We start from the raw sequence: 13,286 nt of genomic DNA, 5'->3' as shown, positions 1-13,286 counted from the left end.
TACCTCCCCCCTCCACCCCTGAAAATCAAACAAAAGCTTTGCAGATTTCATATATAAAACACCTGCTGATCTCTCCTGAGTGAATGGACCTCCACTATTTACAATTCTAATCAGAATTTTAAAAAGCAAGGAGAGAAAAAAGCACATTGCCTGCCTCCTATCTTTCTTTACAATCTGAAAATGGAAAAAAACAGGAACTAAAAAACAAAACCCAACAAATGATACAACTGGCCATAGATAAAATAAACATGGTCAATCCCATCTTTACTCCCTAGAGAAATTAATTTAGAGCTTCATTCTCCTCTGCATCTGTTCCAAATACCTTAGACTTTTTCTCCTTCTGGAGAAACTTCACTGACAAATGTCCCATCACTTTGCAACTTCAGCGTTGCCTTCCCCTTCCTCACAGATTCCTTCCTCAAGGCATTGTAGTTGTTCCAGCTGGAAATGTAATGTCCTCTTTGCTCATGTTCCCTTTAAGAACTGCCTATGGTGCAGCTGGCAGAAGTTAATGCTTAATGCAAACAGTTTTTAAGTGAGAAGTTGGGGTTACAAACTCGCGTAGGAGCATACAGGGTGTCATTAGAAAATGATTTTGAGTGGTCTTCAACTTTGCAAGCAGGTATTAGTAAGATATTTCTTTATGTAATTAAAATATTATATAATTCCTGGAGAAGAGGAGGCTTGGGGGTGACCTCATTACTGTCTACAACTACCTGAAGGGTAGCTGTAGCCAGGTGGGAGTTGGTCTCTTCTCCCAGACAAGCAGCAACAGAACAAGGGGGGATACTCTCCAGGTGTGCCAGGGGGAAGTCTAGGCTGGATGTTAGGAGGGGCTTCTTCAGAGAGAGAATGATTGGCATTGGAATGGGCTGCCTAAGGAGGTGGTGGAGTTGCCGTCCCTGGAGGTGTTCAAAAAATGAGTGGATGAGGCACTTAATGCCATGGTCTGGTTGATTGGCCAGGGCTGGGTGCTAGGTTGGACTGGCTGATCTTGGAGGTCTCTTCCAACCTGGTTGATTCTCTGATTCTATGAAAGCAAAACAAAGTGCAAAAGGGGAAGCAGGAACTTGGATTTGAAATAAGGAGGTCAGTCTGTGGACAGCAAACGTGAGGAGAAAGTCAAAGCTGAGGTTTGTATTTGACTGTTAGGAAGAATATATTCTCAAAAGATCTTTAAGTAAGTGCTGTAACTTAGATGCTTTTACTGCAACAACTGATGTAGGATGTAAAGTTGGATTGCAATACAGGTTGCATTTATGGACTCATCCTCTCAGTCTTTCAGGATATATACACATCAGGAAATTAAAGGTAAATTAATGATAATTCAGCTTCTGACTTCTAAGCTCTTTTTTATCCATCCCATGTCTGTGTAATTGAAAACAAATCCCCAAACCTGACATTGAAATACTTCATTTGGCCCTTTCATCATAGGGATCAACATATTTGAGTTATTTCTGCTATCAGAACTGACAAAAAAGAACACAAGCCAGAGAGCAGGCACAGGGCTTAAAACCCACTAATTTGTACTTCTTTGTGAAGTCAGACATGAGGCCTCTTCCTTAATTGTTTTGATGACCACTTCTGGTGTCAGAGATACCTTACAGTGATGAGTTTTAGAAGTGCATTGAACTTCTTGAGTAACTGTTTTTTAACAAGCTTTTTTGCCTTCTTTTCTTTCTCTTCCTCTTTCAGTCTTTTTAGTGTCCCCTTGATCTTTGCAAACAGTTCAATCTTTTCACCACTCTTAAATCTTATGCATTTTTTGTTTGCTTTTTTGTTACTAATTTTCTTACCTTTGCATGAAAAACTGCAAGATAATACAGTTACTTTAATTTTTTTTTTACTTAGTAAAAAGTAATTCTTTACTTAGTAAAGTAATTCTTACTTTAGCTTCTCTATTTTCATTAGTCTTTGATCTTCATTAAATATAGACTAAAAAACTATATATAACCACTGGGAGTAATGAAAAAAGATAACAGGCTTCTAGAAATCCAGAGAGAAGTTTCAGCTATTGTTTTTAAATTAGTTATGCTATTGCTCATATCATAAAAGATAAATCCAGAAAATATTTCAATCTTTATTAATTTCCTCTCTCACTTCTGATGCAATATAGGCATGATTCATATGCTGGTCAGACCTAGCACAAGAAAATAAGAATTAGGAGAAAATATGTTTAAATGTTCAGCTACAGTTGTGGCTAACCAAAGCCCAAGGAGGAAGAAAAAAAAATGTGGGGAGGGATTTTTTAGGCTGTCAAGGAGTGACAGGACTAGAGGGAATGGAGTGAAGCTGGAGATGGGTAGGTTCAGACTGGACATGAGGAGGAAGTTGTTGAGCATGAGAGTGGTGAGAGGCTGGAATGGGTTTTCCAGGGAGGTGGTTGAGGTCTCATCCCTGGAGGTGTTTAAAGCAAGGCTGGATGAGGCTGTAGGCAGCCTGATCTAGGGTAGGATGTCCCTGGGCATGGCAGGGGTTTTAGAACTAGATGATCCTTGTGGTCCCTTTCAACCCTGACTGTTTCTGTGATTCTAAGAGGATGCGCATATTGATTATTGATGTGTTGCTGAGATAGAGAGTTCTCATTAGACTTGGCTATCTTCATGTATTTTACAGTGATGGTTTTGATTACAGACTATTTAAAAAAAACACATATACAGTTTGTATAATATATATTTTTTTTCCTTCTTAGGAAGTTGCCTGCATTTTCACTAGATCTCTGCAGATGTCCTGCTGGCATTATTAAGGTAAGCGTCCTAGATGTGGACTATATATATTTTAAGAGCATCTGTCATCGGCTCTGATCTACCACTGAGTGTGAAATCAATTAAGAATTGTTTATGGATGGTGATGTTGTGTGAGAGAGGCAGGTTGTGTCAGAGGAAAACAGTGGTGCCAAATGGATGGAGTGGATAAAGCTGTTAATTTTATGATTTCATGTGGTACAATCAGGTGAGCTGGTTTTGGAGGTTCGAGTCACCATTGTGTGCTTTAGCTGCACCAAGCAGGGTGTTTGTGCACATGCCAAATAGGAAAGTGGGAAGGATGTGGATTACATATCCATGAGTTATTTGTATTTTGGTAGTTGTTGTGTTCTTGGTCTTTTGACCAGATCCTTGGTGATCAACAGAGTAAGGCCATGCATGTCTGAAAGAGCTGATCAGCTGGTGGTTTCAATGGTTACAAAAAGAGAAAGACAAAAAGCAGTGATTTTGACTCTTCTGTTTTGTTTTAATTCCAGTCTTAAAAGTTACCTCTCTCCCTCCTTCCCTAAAAGCCTTGATAGAATTTTGGTTATAAATTAAGAGTGTTTGGATTCTTTTGAATTGCATATGGGATTTTTTTGATGCCTTTTGGTATCTGCCTTTTGGTATCATCACCTGATAGTTTTGCTGTGTCATGTACATGCAAATTTGGTTTAGCAGTCTGGCACAAAGCAGAGGGGGCAATATATCTGTCTTTTCTGGTGGACACCTTTGCTACAATACTCATTTCAGCTAATTTAATGTATATTTGAATTCACATGTGTGATAATTTCCCTGGTGGCTGAATTGAAGTTGGCATTGCAGATCTGCTTTATAGACACAAAAAGAGATAAATGGTGAAAATTTGCAACTTTTGTCTTTGAAATACAAAAGACAAATTTCAAATGTGAATGAGTGTTTGCAATTAGTAGCATGTGGCGAAATCTCAGAGTTCATTCCCACCAATGAAATGGCTGGGGCAAGAAAGATGCATATTATTAGAAGTCAGTGAACTATTATTCAGTGAAACAAGACAGGCTTCCATTCTTTACCACACAACCTTACATGACTGCACTGATAGAATCTGTTTACTTATTACTTGCTGTTATTGTGTTCTGTTATCTCGTGTTTGTACCAAAATAATTTTAAAGTTTTCAGTCATAATGGAGTCAGTAAAATAATTTCACTTAGGCACAAAGATGTAGAAACACAGCCCTTTGCTGCAGAAACCTGCTACTGTCATTCCTAAGAAGACAGGGTGAGATGGTTTGGGTGTTACCTGCCCTCCCACACTTAAGAAAATCATCCAGACTGGACTCAGATGAGCTGAAAATTAGAATGGAGCTTTATATTTACAGCTTAGTACAATATGCAAGCAGATATTTACAATCTATACAGCTATAGACAGAAATATACAAGTTAAAAAGTAATACAGAAACACAACAGCCCTCCCAGAAACCAGCGCCCCAGGAGGAGCTCCTGATCACCCTTCCACCCCCTTTCCACCCCTCTACCTTATCCCAGACTTTGCCTTATGTTCAAGGTGAGTTTGGAGGGTCTACCTGGGGGGTTAGGAAGCAGAAGGATTAGTTACACAGACAGCAGGTTAGAGAGAGAAGGGAGGCAGCCAAAGCCAGAGAGCAACTCTGTTATCTATGTTTGTGTTCTTGTTTTTATCCATCTCAGCAAGCCTACGAGTGAAGTAGACATCACTACTGTTTCCTTTTCACAGCCTATATTCTAATTCCTCTCACTAAAACATCCCAGCTAGCTTCAAATTAGCATAGAGGGTAAGAGATTAGGCAGAGTATCCCTTACAGTGCAAAAGAAATCAGAGACCCAAGACTGGGTAAAACATTAGGAGAGTGCTTTAAAATACACTTTTTTCCTTTCTTCTTTCTGATTGGCTTGGGCTTATTTTAAATAATAATTTATAATAAATAAAAGAGTAAGCTGTTCATAGGGCTGTTGGAGCTACAGATCTTTGGGGGAAAATGTGAACAAGTGGCAAATGTAATAAAATTAAGAATATTTAATATAACAATTGAAAGCCTAACTTTAAATATACAACAATGGAAGTGAAGACCTTGCTATCTATGCCTTATCTCTAGCTGCCCAAGTCTCCTTAATATTATTGAATTCCCTTCCTCCCTCCAAGGTATTAAAGATTTGATAAAATGATATAAAGTGAGGAGTCATTTTTGGGTTCTGTATTTTCTCATATTAATCACTATGCTTTTTTGTTGTCGTTGTTCCTTTTATGATGCATTCCAAACATGTTCTGCATGAAATCATTGCTGATGACCTTGGATAAAATTAGTCAGCTCTTCTTGTTTGTTTACTTCTGCATTATGCACATGATACAGAAGCCATTGAGAAAAATGTGTAACATCATTGACATTTAGGAACTTCAGTAGAAAAAAAGCATGTGCTGCAGCTACCCACCCTGTGAACATATGTAGAGCAGTTTGTGTGTGGTATATAGTGTCAAGAATGAAATCCTTGTGTTTGGCTACTGCATATGCAAGAGACATTGTGGAACAGACTTCTGGAAGTGGCATATCTTACAAGTGTGATTGTCACTGTGGCCTTTTCCAATGTAAAACCCCAAAACGTGATGGGATACTGAGCTTTTCTGTTTGGAGTCTATCTCGCCTGTCCAGTCATTGCCTCAGCCCATCCTGTTTATAGTAGACTTGTGACTGCTCTGATATATGCTGCTAACATCAAGTCTTTAAGGAGCTTGTACTTGTAGATCTGAGCCTAACCAAGTTCCTCACACATCCTACACAAAATGCTCCCAGTAGGCAATGGACAAAATCAGCATTAGCAGGTATTTTCCTCAGTACAAACATGTCAAAAAACAGCTACTTTGCACTTTCTGCCCAGATCAAAGAAAGAATTGGAATCTGGCCTGAGGGTGTTTAATATTACATGAATTCAGGTTGTGCAAAGAGGTTCAAAGAATCCCTTTGTGAGCAGATACCATGAGACCACAATCAATTGTGTGATCTCAGCTACCTGACCATGCCATATATGCCTGGCACAAAGGTGGCTGATGACCAGCACTGTGGCATTGTCTTCTTTTTATTAATCTCTGCAGATTGCTTTTTGGAACAATCTCCTTCATACCCTGAAATCTTCATGGCTGGAAAAGAGTTTAGTTTGCCTTCAAAATTCACTCTAGGCATTTCAGGCTTCCCAAGCAGAGCCAAAGCCACTGGGATAACTTCTAAAAAACTAAGCTGAAAGGAGACTGGTTCCTAGCTGGATCTATGTAACTGTTGATTAATGCAACCACATCAGGGCAAAATGTATTCACTCATAAAGGGAGAAGACCCATGTGTTAAAGTCTAGTATTCTGGGAATCTTCTTGGTTGATTCCTTCTTTATTCCTGATCTGATTATGGATATTTAAAGAATTGAACAACTCTTTTAAGCTGTAAGCCACATTTCACTGCTGCCCAGATGAAGAACTGGGAACTCAGCATTTCATTAAATATCCCTTTCAGGTTATTTACTTTATTCCAAAGCTGCTTTTCCTCAATATGCTCATTGCCTGCAAACAAAACTGTCATCACCTGTTCTCTACTTGTTTACATACTGATAGCTCTTCTCCTCTCATAAATTCCATTAATTAATGAATAGTCATCAGGGAATTGTCTCCTTAGGCTCATTAAAGAAACGGACACTAAAATGATATGAAAGCAGCTGCCTCCTTTCTGTCATTCCCTTCTGATGGCTACTGCTTTCCTCATCAGTGCTAAATTATGACTCTGCTTTGATTAGCAGTCCAGTTCTTCACTGCAGCTGCATTTGGAGATGGAAATCTTAACTACACAGTCATGTTTAATTGATATTCTCATCAAACTGTTAACATTGTAAAAGAATGCAGCACTTCAATGCATCAAGCTTGTGTACGTGTATTAAACCCTGCTGGAAGATATTTTGACCTTGCAGGCAGATTGAAAAGACATGGTTGTTTTTTTTTTCTTGAAGCTTTCCAATTAGACACTGATTATTAGCTGAGCTCATTTGGGCATCAGAGACCAAATTTGTGAAAAATCTCAGGCCATAGATGATCCTAAACAGAAACCTCTTTGTTCACCACTTCAGTGCCTAAATCTGAATGCTCATTTCTGTGCTGAGAATTGTAGAAACTACTTCATTCAAGACAGAGGATGACATCCTCTGAATTTCACCTAAAGATTTCTAATCAAAAGCTCTTCCTCACTGAAAGAATAAAAAGAGAGAGAATCTGTATCATAGCTGGAGAAAATTAACACAGTTTGGAAGAAGTTTGAATTCAAACAAGGGTGGTTGAGTCAGAACTGACTATACATTTATATTTAACCTGTGGAAGATTCAGAGTTTAAATTCTGACTTGTCTTTTGTTGTTAAAACCTTATTCATAGACAAGATCACACCAGACCTGGTCTCTGTACTCTGAGGTTGTTGAGACAGGCTGGCCCCCTCTTAGCATAACGTTTAAACAAGCGATGCTTTGCAGCTTCAAGGTAACATAAGAACTGTTACTAACTGCCTCTTAATGGTTGGTGCTTTCACTCATATTAAGTCGGGTTACTCACTAGACTCTGGGATTAAGTGCAAGATTAGATACATAGCAAGGCATAAAGTCTTTGGTATGGTGTTAACCTTGTGGTGTAGTGTATCACATTCAAGCAGAGTCCAAAGGAGAGAGAAAGAGATCTTTTGCATTGAGGTATACCAGAAATCATCCAGAATCATGCTTAACAGGAGCAGCTCTTTAAACTCTAGCCCTAGAATTAACTCAATTCTGAAATAATTAAATGGAAAGATTTCAAACCTCTGTGTTGTCTTGTTCATAAGTTTGTATTTCACGACTGGATTTGGACCATCATTAATAAATGTAAACATCTTCTGATGGAGACAAAACCAAACCAAACAAAGTTTACAAATTCAAATGTGCTGTCTTATTTGTATAACTAATCCTTGCCTGGCCTTGAAAACTGTTCAACTTTGGAGAAATTTCTGGTAGATGTTTCACAGTCCAAGAAACTGTTGTTGGAACTAGGGCTACTGAATAGTCCACAGGGTAAAAAGAATTAAATTTGTCTAATTTTGTTTCATATCAGGGGAAAATTTTCTAATGAATCTCCTAGTTGTGGCCATGTATTGCACTTTTGGGACATCATCTGTTACCATTTTCCTCTGCTCCTTGTTGAAAGGATGGCCTCAATTTTCTATCAGATGTACTCTGGATAGTCTCAAGTGTCTATGAGATCTAGTCTGGATTCTCCCTGGCTATGTAAAAGCTTTACTTCCACTTTTGGAGCAGATAAAACAGATAAAAATTAGGATGGTTATGACTACATTTGTTATGTAGACATCCTGACTTGTTATAGACACTAGTAAAGTTGTGTTCAGATAAACATGAGTTAAGGAACATTTCATCAAGGATCTTGGTCCTTGCTGTAAACATTTCAAATCATCCTGCTGAAAAGAATCATAGCTCCTCTACTGTTCTTGGTATTGGCAGGGAGATTTGTCCTTTAAGCTGAAGCAGCCAGGTTTTGAAATGGTAGCTAGAAGCTCACTCCTCTTTTTCAGTTCTTCACTTGAAATGCCCTCAGTCCTGTACCATGTTAAATATTGTTCCTTAAACTACCTAACACATCTCTTTTCTTCTCTCAAGTGCCTAACTTCTTTCTTTGATAGCCTGCAATTGCACTCTGTTATTCTGTAGTAATTGAATAATGTCTCTCTTTGAACTGTCTTGCAGCAGCAATGAAAAGCTCTAGGTTGCTAGGTATAATAATATGCATCACAATTTACTCCAAGTCTTAGGAGGATTCATGTCTGTCATTAGGATTGTTTAGAAATGTCATGGCTCTACTGGAGTTAAAAAAAAGGATTCTCTATAGAAGTTTGTAACTTGGCTGCAAATATGGGCAACTCAGCTGCCTTTAATTAAATGAAATTAATTTAGGCCAAAGATGATTCATAGGCATGCTATAAAGTTCATATGTGAGTTCAAAAATGGTAGTGGCTTCTGTGGTTTTTGGTTGAAATGTAAATGAAGCAGAATTCTAACATGAATCAACTGCTATCCTTGAAATTTAATGCACATCTATTGATTGTTGCAATTCCTAGCCTTATTCTTACTTATTTTGGGCAGAAATATTAATAATAGTTGTGTTCACTAAAGATATTTTAACTATTCAGTTCCTCTGCACCTCTCTGAGATGAATAGAAGTCTCCTGAAAACCATTCACTGAACTGAGGAGCCAGTCAGATAGAATTTATCAATTCATTTCACACAAACAGCCAGCCTGTGGCAGGGATGCTTTTGTCACTCAGGAAGGTTAAATACTAATTTATGAAAGGTTTCATAAAACTTTTAGCATATATGGAATGTTTTTTCTGATTTTACATCTCTTTCTGTGTATACTGATCTCTGACTTTCAAGTCATTAAATGATTTATGCCCTTAAAATAATCTGCTAGCTATAATACACTTTTCCTAACAATTAAAAGGGGTAGCTGACATAATATTTGATGTTGCTATATAAATTCATTAGTTCCTTTAAAATAAAAGTCAAGAGGTAAACTTCCTATAGTGCTACACTTGATGTTCTTTTCCCACATCAGCTACCATAATAATCAACTGAAACAGCAAGAGAGCATCCATTATGGTAGAGTCAGAATACCAAGCTACTAGTAAGGATCTCAAGACAGGAGAGGAGGACACTTATAAGGAGAAGGTGCTTGTATAAAGGGAAAAGGAGACTCCCAACAGCACAGATGAAACATTGAAGGAATGTTTATTTAACAGCAGAGGCAGATGAAAGTGTGCTTCATACCACTACTCTGACAACCCTAGTGCTTTTCAAACACAGGAGTGAAAAAATAAGAGGCAGCCTGAATTAACCTGAGAAGGGCTGTGTTCATTTTGGACATGTATAGTGTACAAATCTATAATGAATGTGTTTTGATGGAAGTAACTTGTACTTAGAGATCTGTTGGAAGTCTTGTGGTGGAAATGCTTCTTCATTTGTGTCTCACTGCCTGAAGAGACTTTCTGCTGGCATTATTGACAGTAGTTGACAATGTGGTGAACTGCAGCTATTTCTACTCAGTCAGGAATCCTAGATTTTCCCAAGGCAAAGAATTACTTTCACATTTTGGACACATTTGGTATCTGTATTGCCTTGGAGAATATGATGAAGGACACTCCTGCAGTACAGCTATAACAACATTTGGAAGAAAAATTGTCTAGGATCATAGAATCTAAGAAAAGACCAGGCTGGAAGGCTGGACAGGGACTATTTACAAGGTCTTGTAATAATAGGACAGGACAAGGGGCAATGGGTTTAACCTAGAAGAGGGGAGATTTAGAGTAGATGTTAGGAAAAATTCTTTAGAGTAAGGATGGTCAAACACTGGCACAGGTTGCCCAAGGAGGCTGTGGCTGCTCCCTCCCTGGAGATGTTCAAGGCCAGGTTGGATGAGGCTTTGAGCAACCTGTTCTAATGGGAGGTGTCCCTGCCTATGGCAGGAGGTTGGAACTGGATGATCTTGAGGTCCCTTCCAACCTAAACCGTTCTATTCTATGACCTTTTTTTTTGTTCTATAACAATGATCTTTTTTAAAAATGTACCACCAGAACACAAAAGTAACATTCTGGAGCACAATGGTCACATTGAAGAGTGAGATGTCACCCCGATTCTCTTTTTAGGCGTGTGTATCAGCTAAGGATACAGCAGTGAAGTGTTTAGAGGCAAAGAACAATAGAAAGGTGCTGTCTTCTGTCAAAGTAAAGCTGCAATTGAGTACAGCCAGTGGGTACATAATGTAGTTCAAAAGGAAAGCTTTTCCTCACTTGTTACTCTGCTCATTTCCACTTCATCAGAAATAAATCATCCTGTAGTAGGCATGAAAGTCCTATTTACCCATATGTTTAAAAATGCTTTTACTGGTCCTTCAAAGTAGCATTTCAAATCAAACCACTGTAAAACCTTTCAAAAGCATCTATTCCAACTCTTTAGGAGGAAGGAAATTTGAAGTTTTCATGATAATAATTAGATTTTTTTTAATATAAATAACACAATGGAAAGGACACACAAAAATTTAAAGGTAGAGAATAATCATTTATGTCTTCTTTCTGTTGTGGTAGGCCTGATAGGCCCAAAATAGGCTTATATATGTCCTGCCTTGCCTAAGAATGTTTTTCTGCTCCACTAGAGAGGCAAGTGTGAGAAATGGACACAAATGAACCTGAAACCACTGAGTCTGGCCTGCTCAGCATCCTGTGGTGTAAGGTGCACACACTTAGCTTGTGCCTGCCTAGTGCAAGGCCTGTGCTCTTCCAAAATTAGAGAAAAGAGAGCCTGTGGCTTTGCCTAATACATTATGGTTTGGCTAACTGCCATCCTGCTTGGTTATTCTTCTGTCCAAAGGGCAATTAATCTCAGCCCACACTGATAAAAGGAGATAGGCAGGTGAACAAGGTGCTTTTGCTTCCCTGCTTTGCTTCCTGCTCTTTGCCTGCTCTCTCTGCTGTGCCCAGCCCTGCTGCTATTGCACACTGCCTTATTGCTTGCTTACTAAACTCCACTGCTGCAAGTTACCAGAAGCAGACCCTGGATGCCTGCACGCGATCAGCCTGTGTGGCCAGCCTGACGTCGTGCTCAGACTGCACCACATTTGCCTTCTGCACCTGAAGGTCCTGCTTAAAATTCATAGGCATATACACAGATCATCCAGCAGAAGCCAAGAGACAAGGTCAGAGATTGTCTGTGTCCTTTCCCCAGAAGCCAGGAAGATTCAAGCCTCAACATCCAACAAGACAGAGTCCCCTGAAAGCATCTGGGCACTGTCTGGACTGTGGCTAGCCCCTGTGAGTGGGTAATAATAATAATCTGTGAGTAAATGCCCAAATGCCTCTTTGTAATTCTCTACTGCCTTCTGACATAGAGCAGGAAGAGCTTGGGCCCAGCTACTGGGCAAATGGCATCTTGGCCCCAAGCAGCATTTGACCACGGGAATAGTCTCTTCCAGTTCAATTAATGTTCATATATTGTGCTGGTTATTACCAGATTTAGATATTACCCAGAGAATGTTTCCATGACTGTGTAAGAACCCAAATATTATTAAAATGAGTGGTGGGGGGTGGTGAGAGTTCTGAATAGCAATGTTAATGAACAATGTTAATTTTGGAAAAAGTAATCTCTCATCAATTAATTTCCCTTCTCCAACACTTTCATGTCTGTTGCAGTATTTCTCACTGTCCTGGTAGGGCATAAATCCTGCCAGGGAGGTTTAACCCTTGTTCTCCTCCTGTTGTGCTGGGGTCTGGGAGTGAGCAGATTGAGCAAACAATAGGGGTTTCACCCCAGCAAAGCCTTGAGGGCTAGGGGCTTGGCACCTCGTGCCAGGTGTCTTGTGCTGCCCTCAACATGCCTGCATAGTCAAAGGAGGCACAAAGCTTTGAATTAATTGGCCAGAAGAAGGGTGGTAGTACCTATTGAGCAGTTTGATTTCAAAATTGAGCATATAAAGGGGGATGACTTAGAAAACCTTGCCTTTCTGCTGCAGCCTTTCTCCCTGTAGCCTTTGTCTGCACCGTGTCCTTGTCTACGTGGACCATCTTCTTGTTCACAGCTCATTAACAGCCAGACTCGAGTTGCAGCTCACCCTAGTGACTTAGCAGCATCTCCTTCCTCCTCTGCCTGAAATATTTGTGTTTTACTCTGGGACCACCGTGAGTTTAAAAGCATCTTTCATACAGGAGACTTATGCAGGGACCAAAGGTGTTGTGAGCATATTCTGGTGGATAGTAGGCTGAAGATGAGCCAGCAGTGTGTCCAGGTGGCCAAGAGAGCCAATGGCATCCTGGCCTGCATCAGGAACAGTGTGGCCAGTAGGACAAGGGAGGTTCTTCTGCCCCTGTACTCAGCACTGGTCAGGCCACACCTTGAGTGCTGTGTCCAGTTCTGTTCTCCTCAGTTCAAGAGAGATGTTGAGGTGCTGAAAGGTGTCCAGAGAAGGGCGAGAAAGCTGGTGAGGGGCCTGGAACACAAACCCTATGAAGAGAGGCTGACGGAGCTGGAGTTGTTTAGCCTAGAGAAGAGAAGGCTCAGGAGTGACCTCATTGCTGTCTACAACTACCTGAAGGGAGGCTGTAGCCAGGTGGGAGTTGGTCTCTTCTCCCAGACAGCCAGCAACAGAACAAGGGGACACAGTCTCAAGTTGTGCCAGGGAAGGTCTAGGCTGGATGTTAGGAGGAAGTTGTTGGCAGAGAGAGTGATTGGCATTGGAATGGGCTGCCCAGGGAGGTGGTGGAGTTGCCATCCCTGAAGGTGTTCAAGCAAAGCCTGGCTGAGGCACTTAGTGCCATGGTCTAGTTGACTGGCTAGGGCTGGGTGCTAGGTTGGACTGGATGATCTTGGAGGTCTCTTCTGACCTGGTTGACTCTATGATTCAGACTCTATAGGCATTAGTTAGAATTTTTCCTGTTCTCACATTATTGTTTTCCAAGTTCTGGTTGATTAAACTGTTT

The 13,286-nt window shown here is 40.0% G+C and overlaps 1 long non-coding RNA gene across 3 annotated transcripts in view; it reads left to right on the top strand.

The window, feature by feature from the left end:
• Nucleotides 1-565: 565 nt before the first annotated feature.
• The window catches only part of LOC135173414 (uncharacterized), a 205,708-nt gene continuing 192,987 nt past the window's right edge, over nucleotides 566-13,286 (top strand). For 2 of the 3 annotated variants that reach the window (XR_010301305.1, XR_010301306.1), the window contains exons 1-2: nucleotides 566-622; nucleotides 2,693-2,747. This is a non-coding gene — a long non-coding RNA (uncharacterized LOC135173414). Of the gene's footprint in view, nucleotides 623-2,692; nucleotides 2,748-11,470; nucleotides 11,737-13,286 lie in introns of those variants that run through there. The other variant, XR_010301307.1, reaches the window with a different exon arrangement.

This window comes from Pogoniulus pusillus, chromosome 3, assembly GCF_015220805.1.
Source record: "Pogoniulus pusillus isolate bPogPus1 chromosome 3, bPogPus1.pri, whole genome shotgun sequence".
In the NCBI taxonomy this organism is placed as follows: Eukaryota; Metazoa; Chordata; class Aves; order Piciformes; family Lybiidae; genus Pogoniulus; species Pogoniulus pusillus.
The sequence above is the reverse complement of the archived record's forward strand: the minus strand, read 5'-3'. Positions and strand labels throughout refer to the sequence as shown.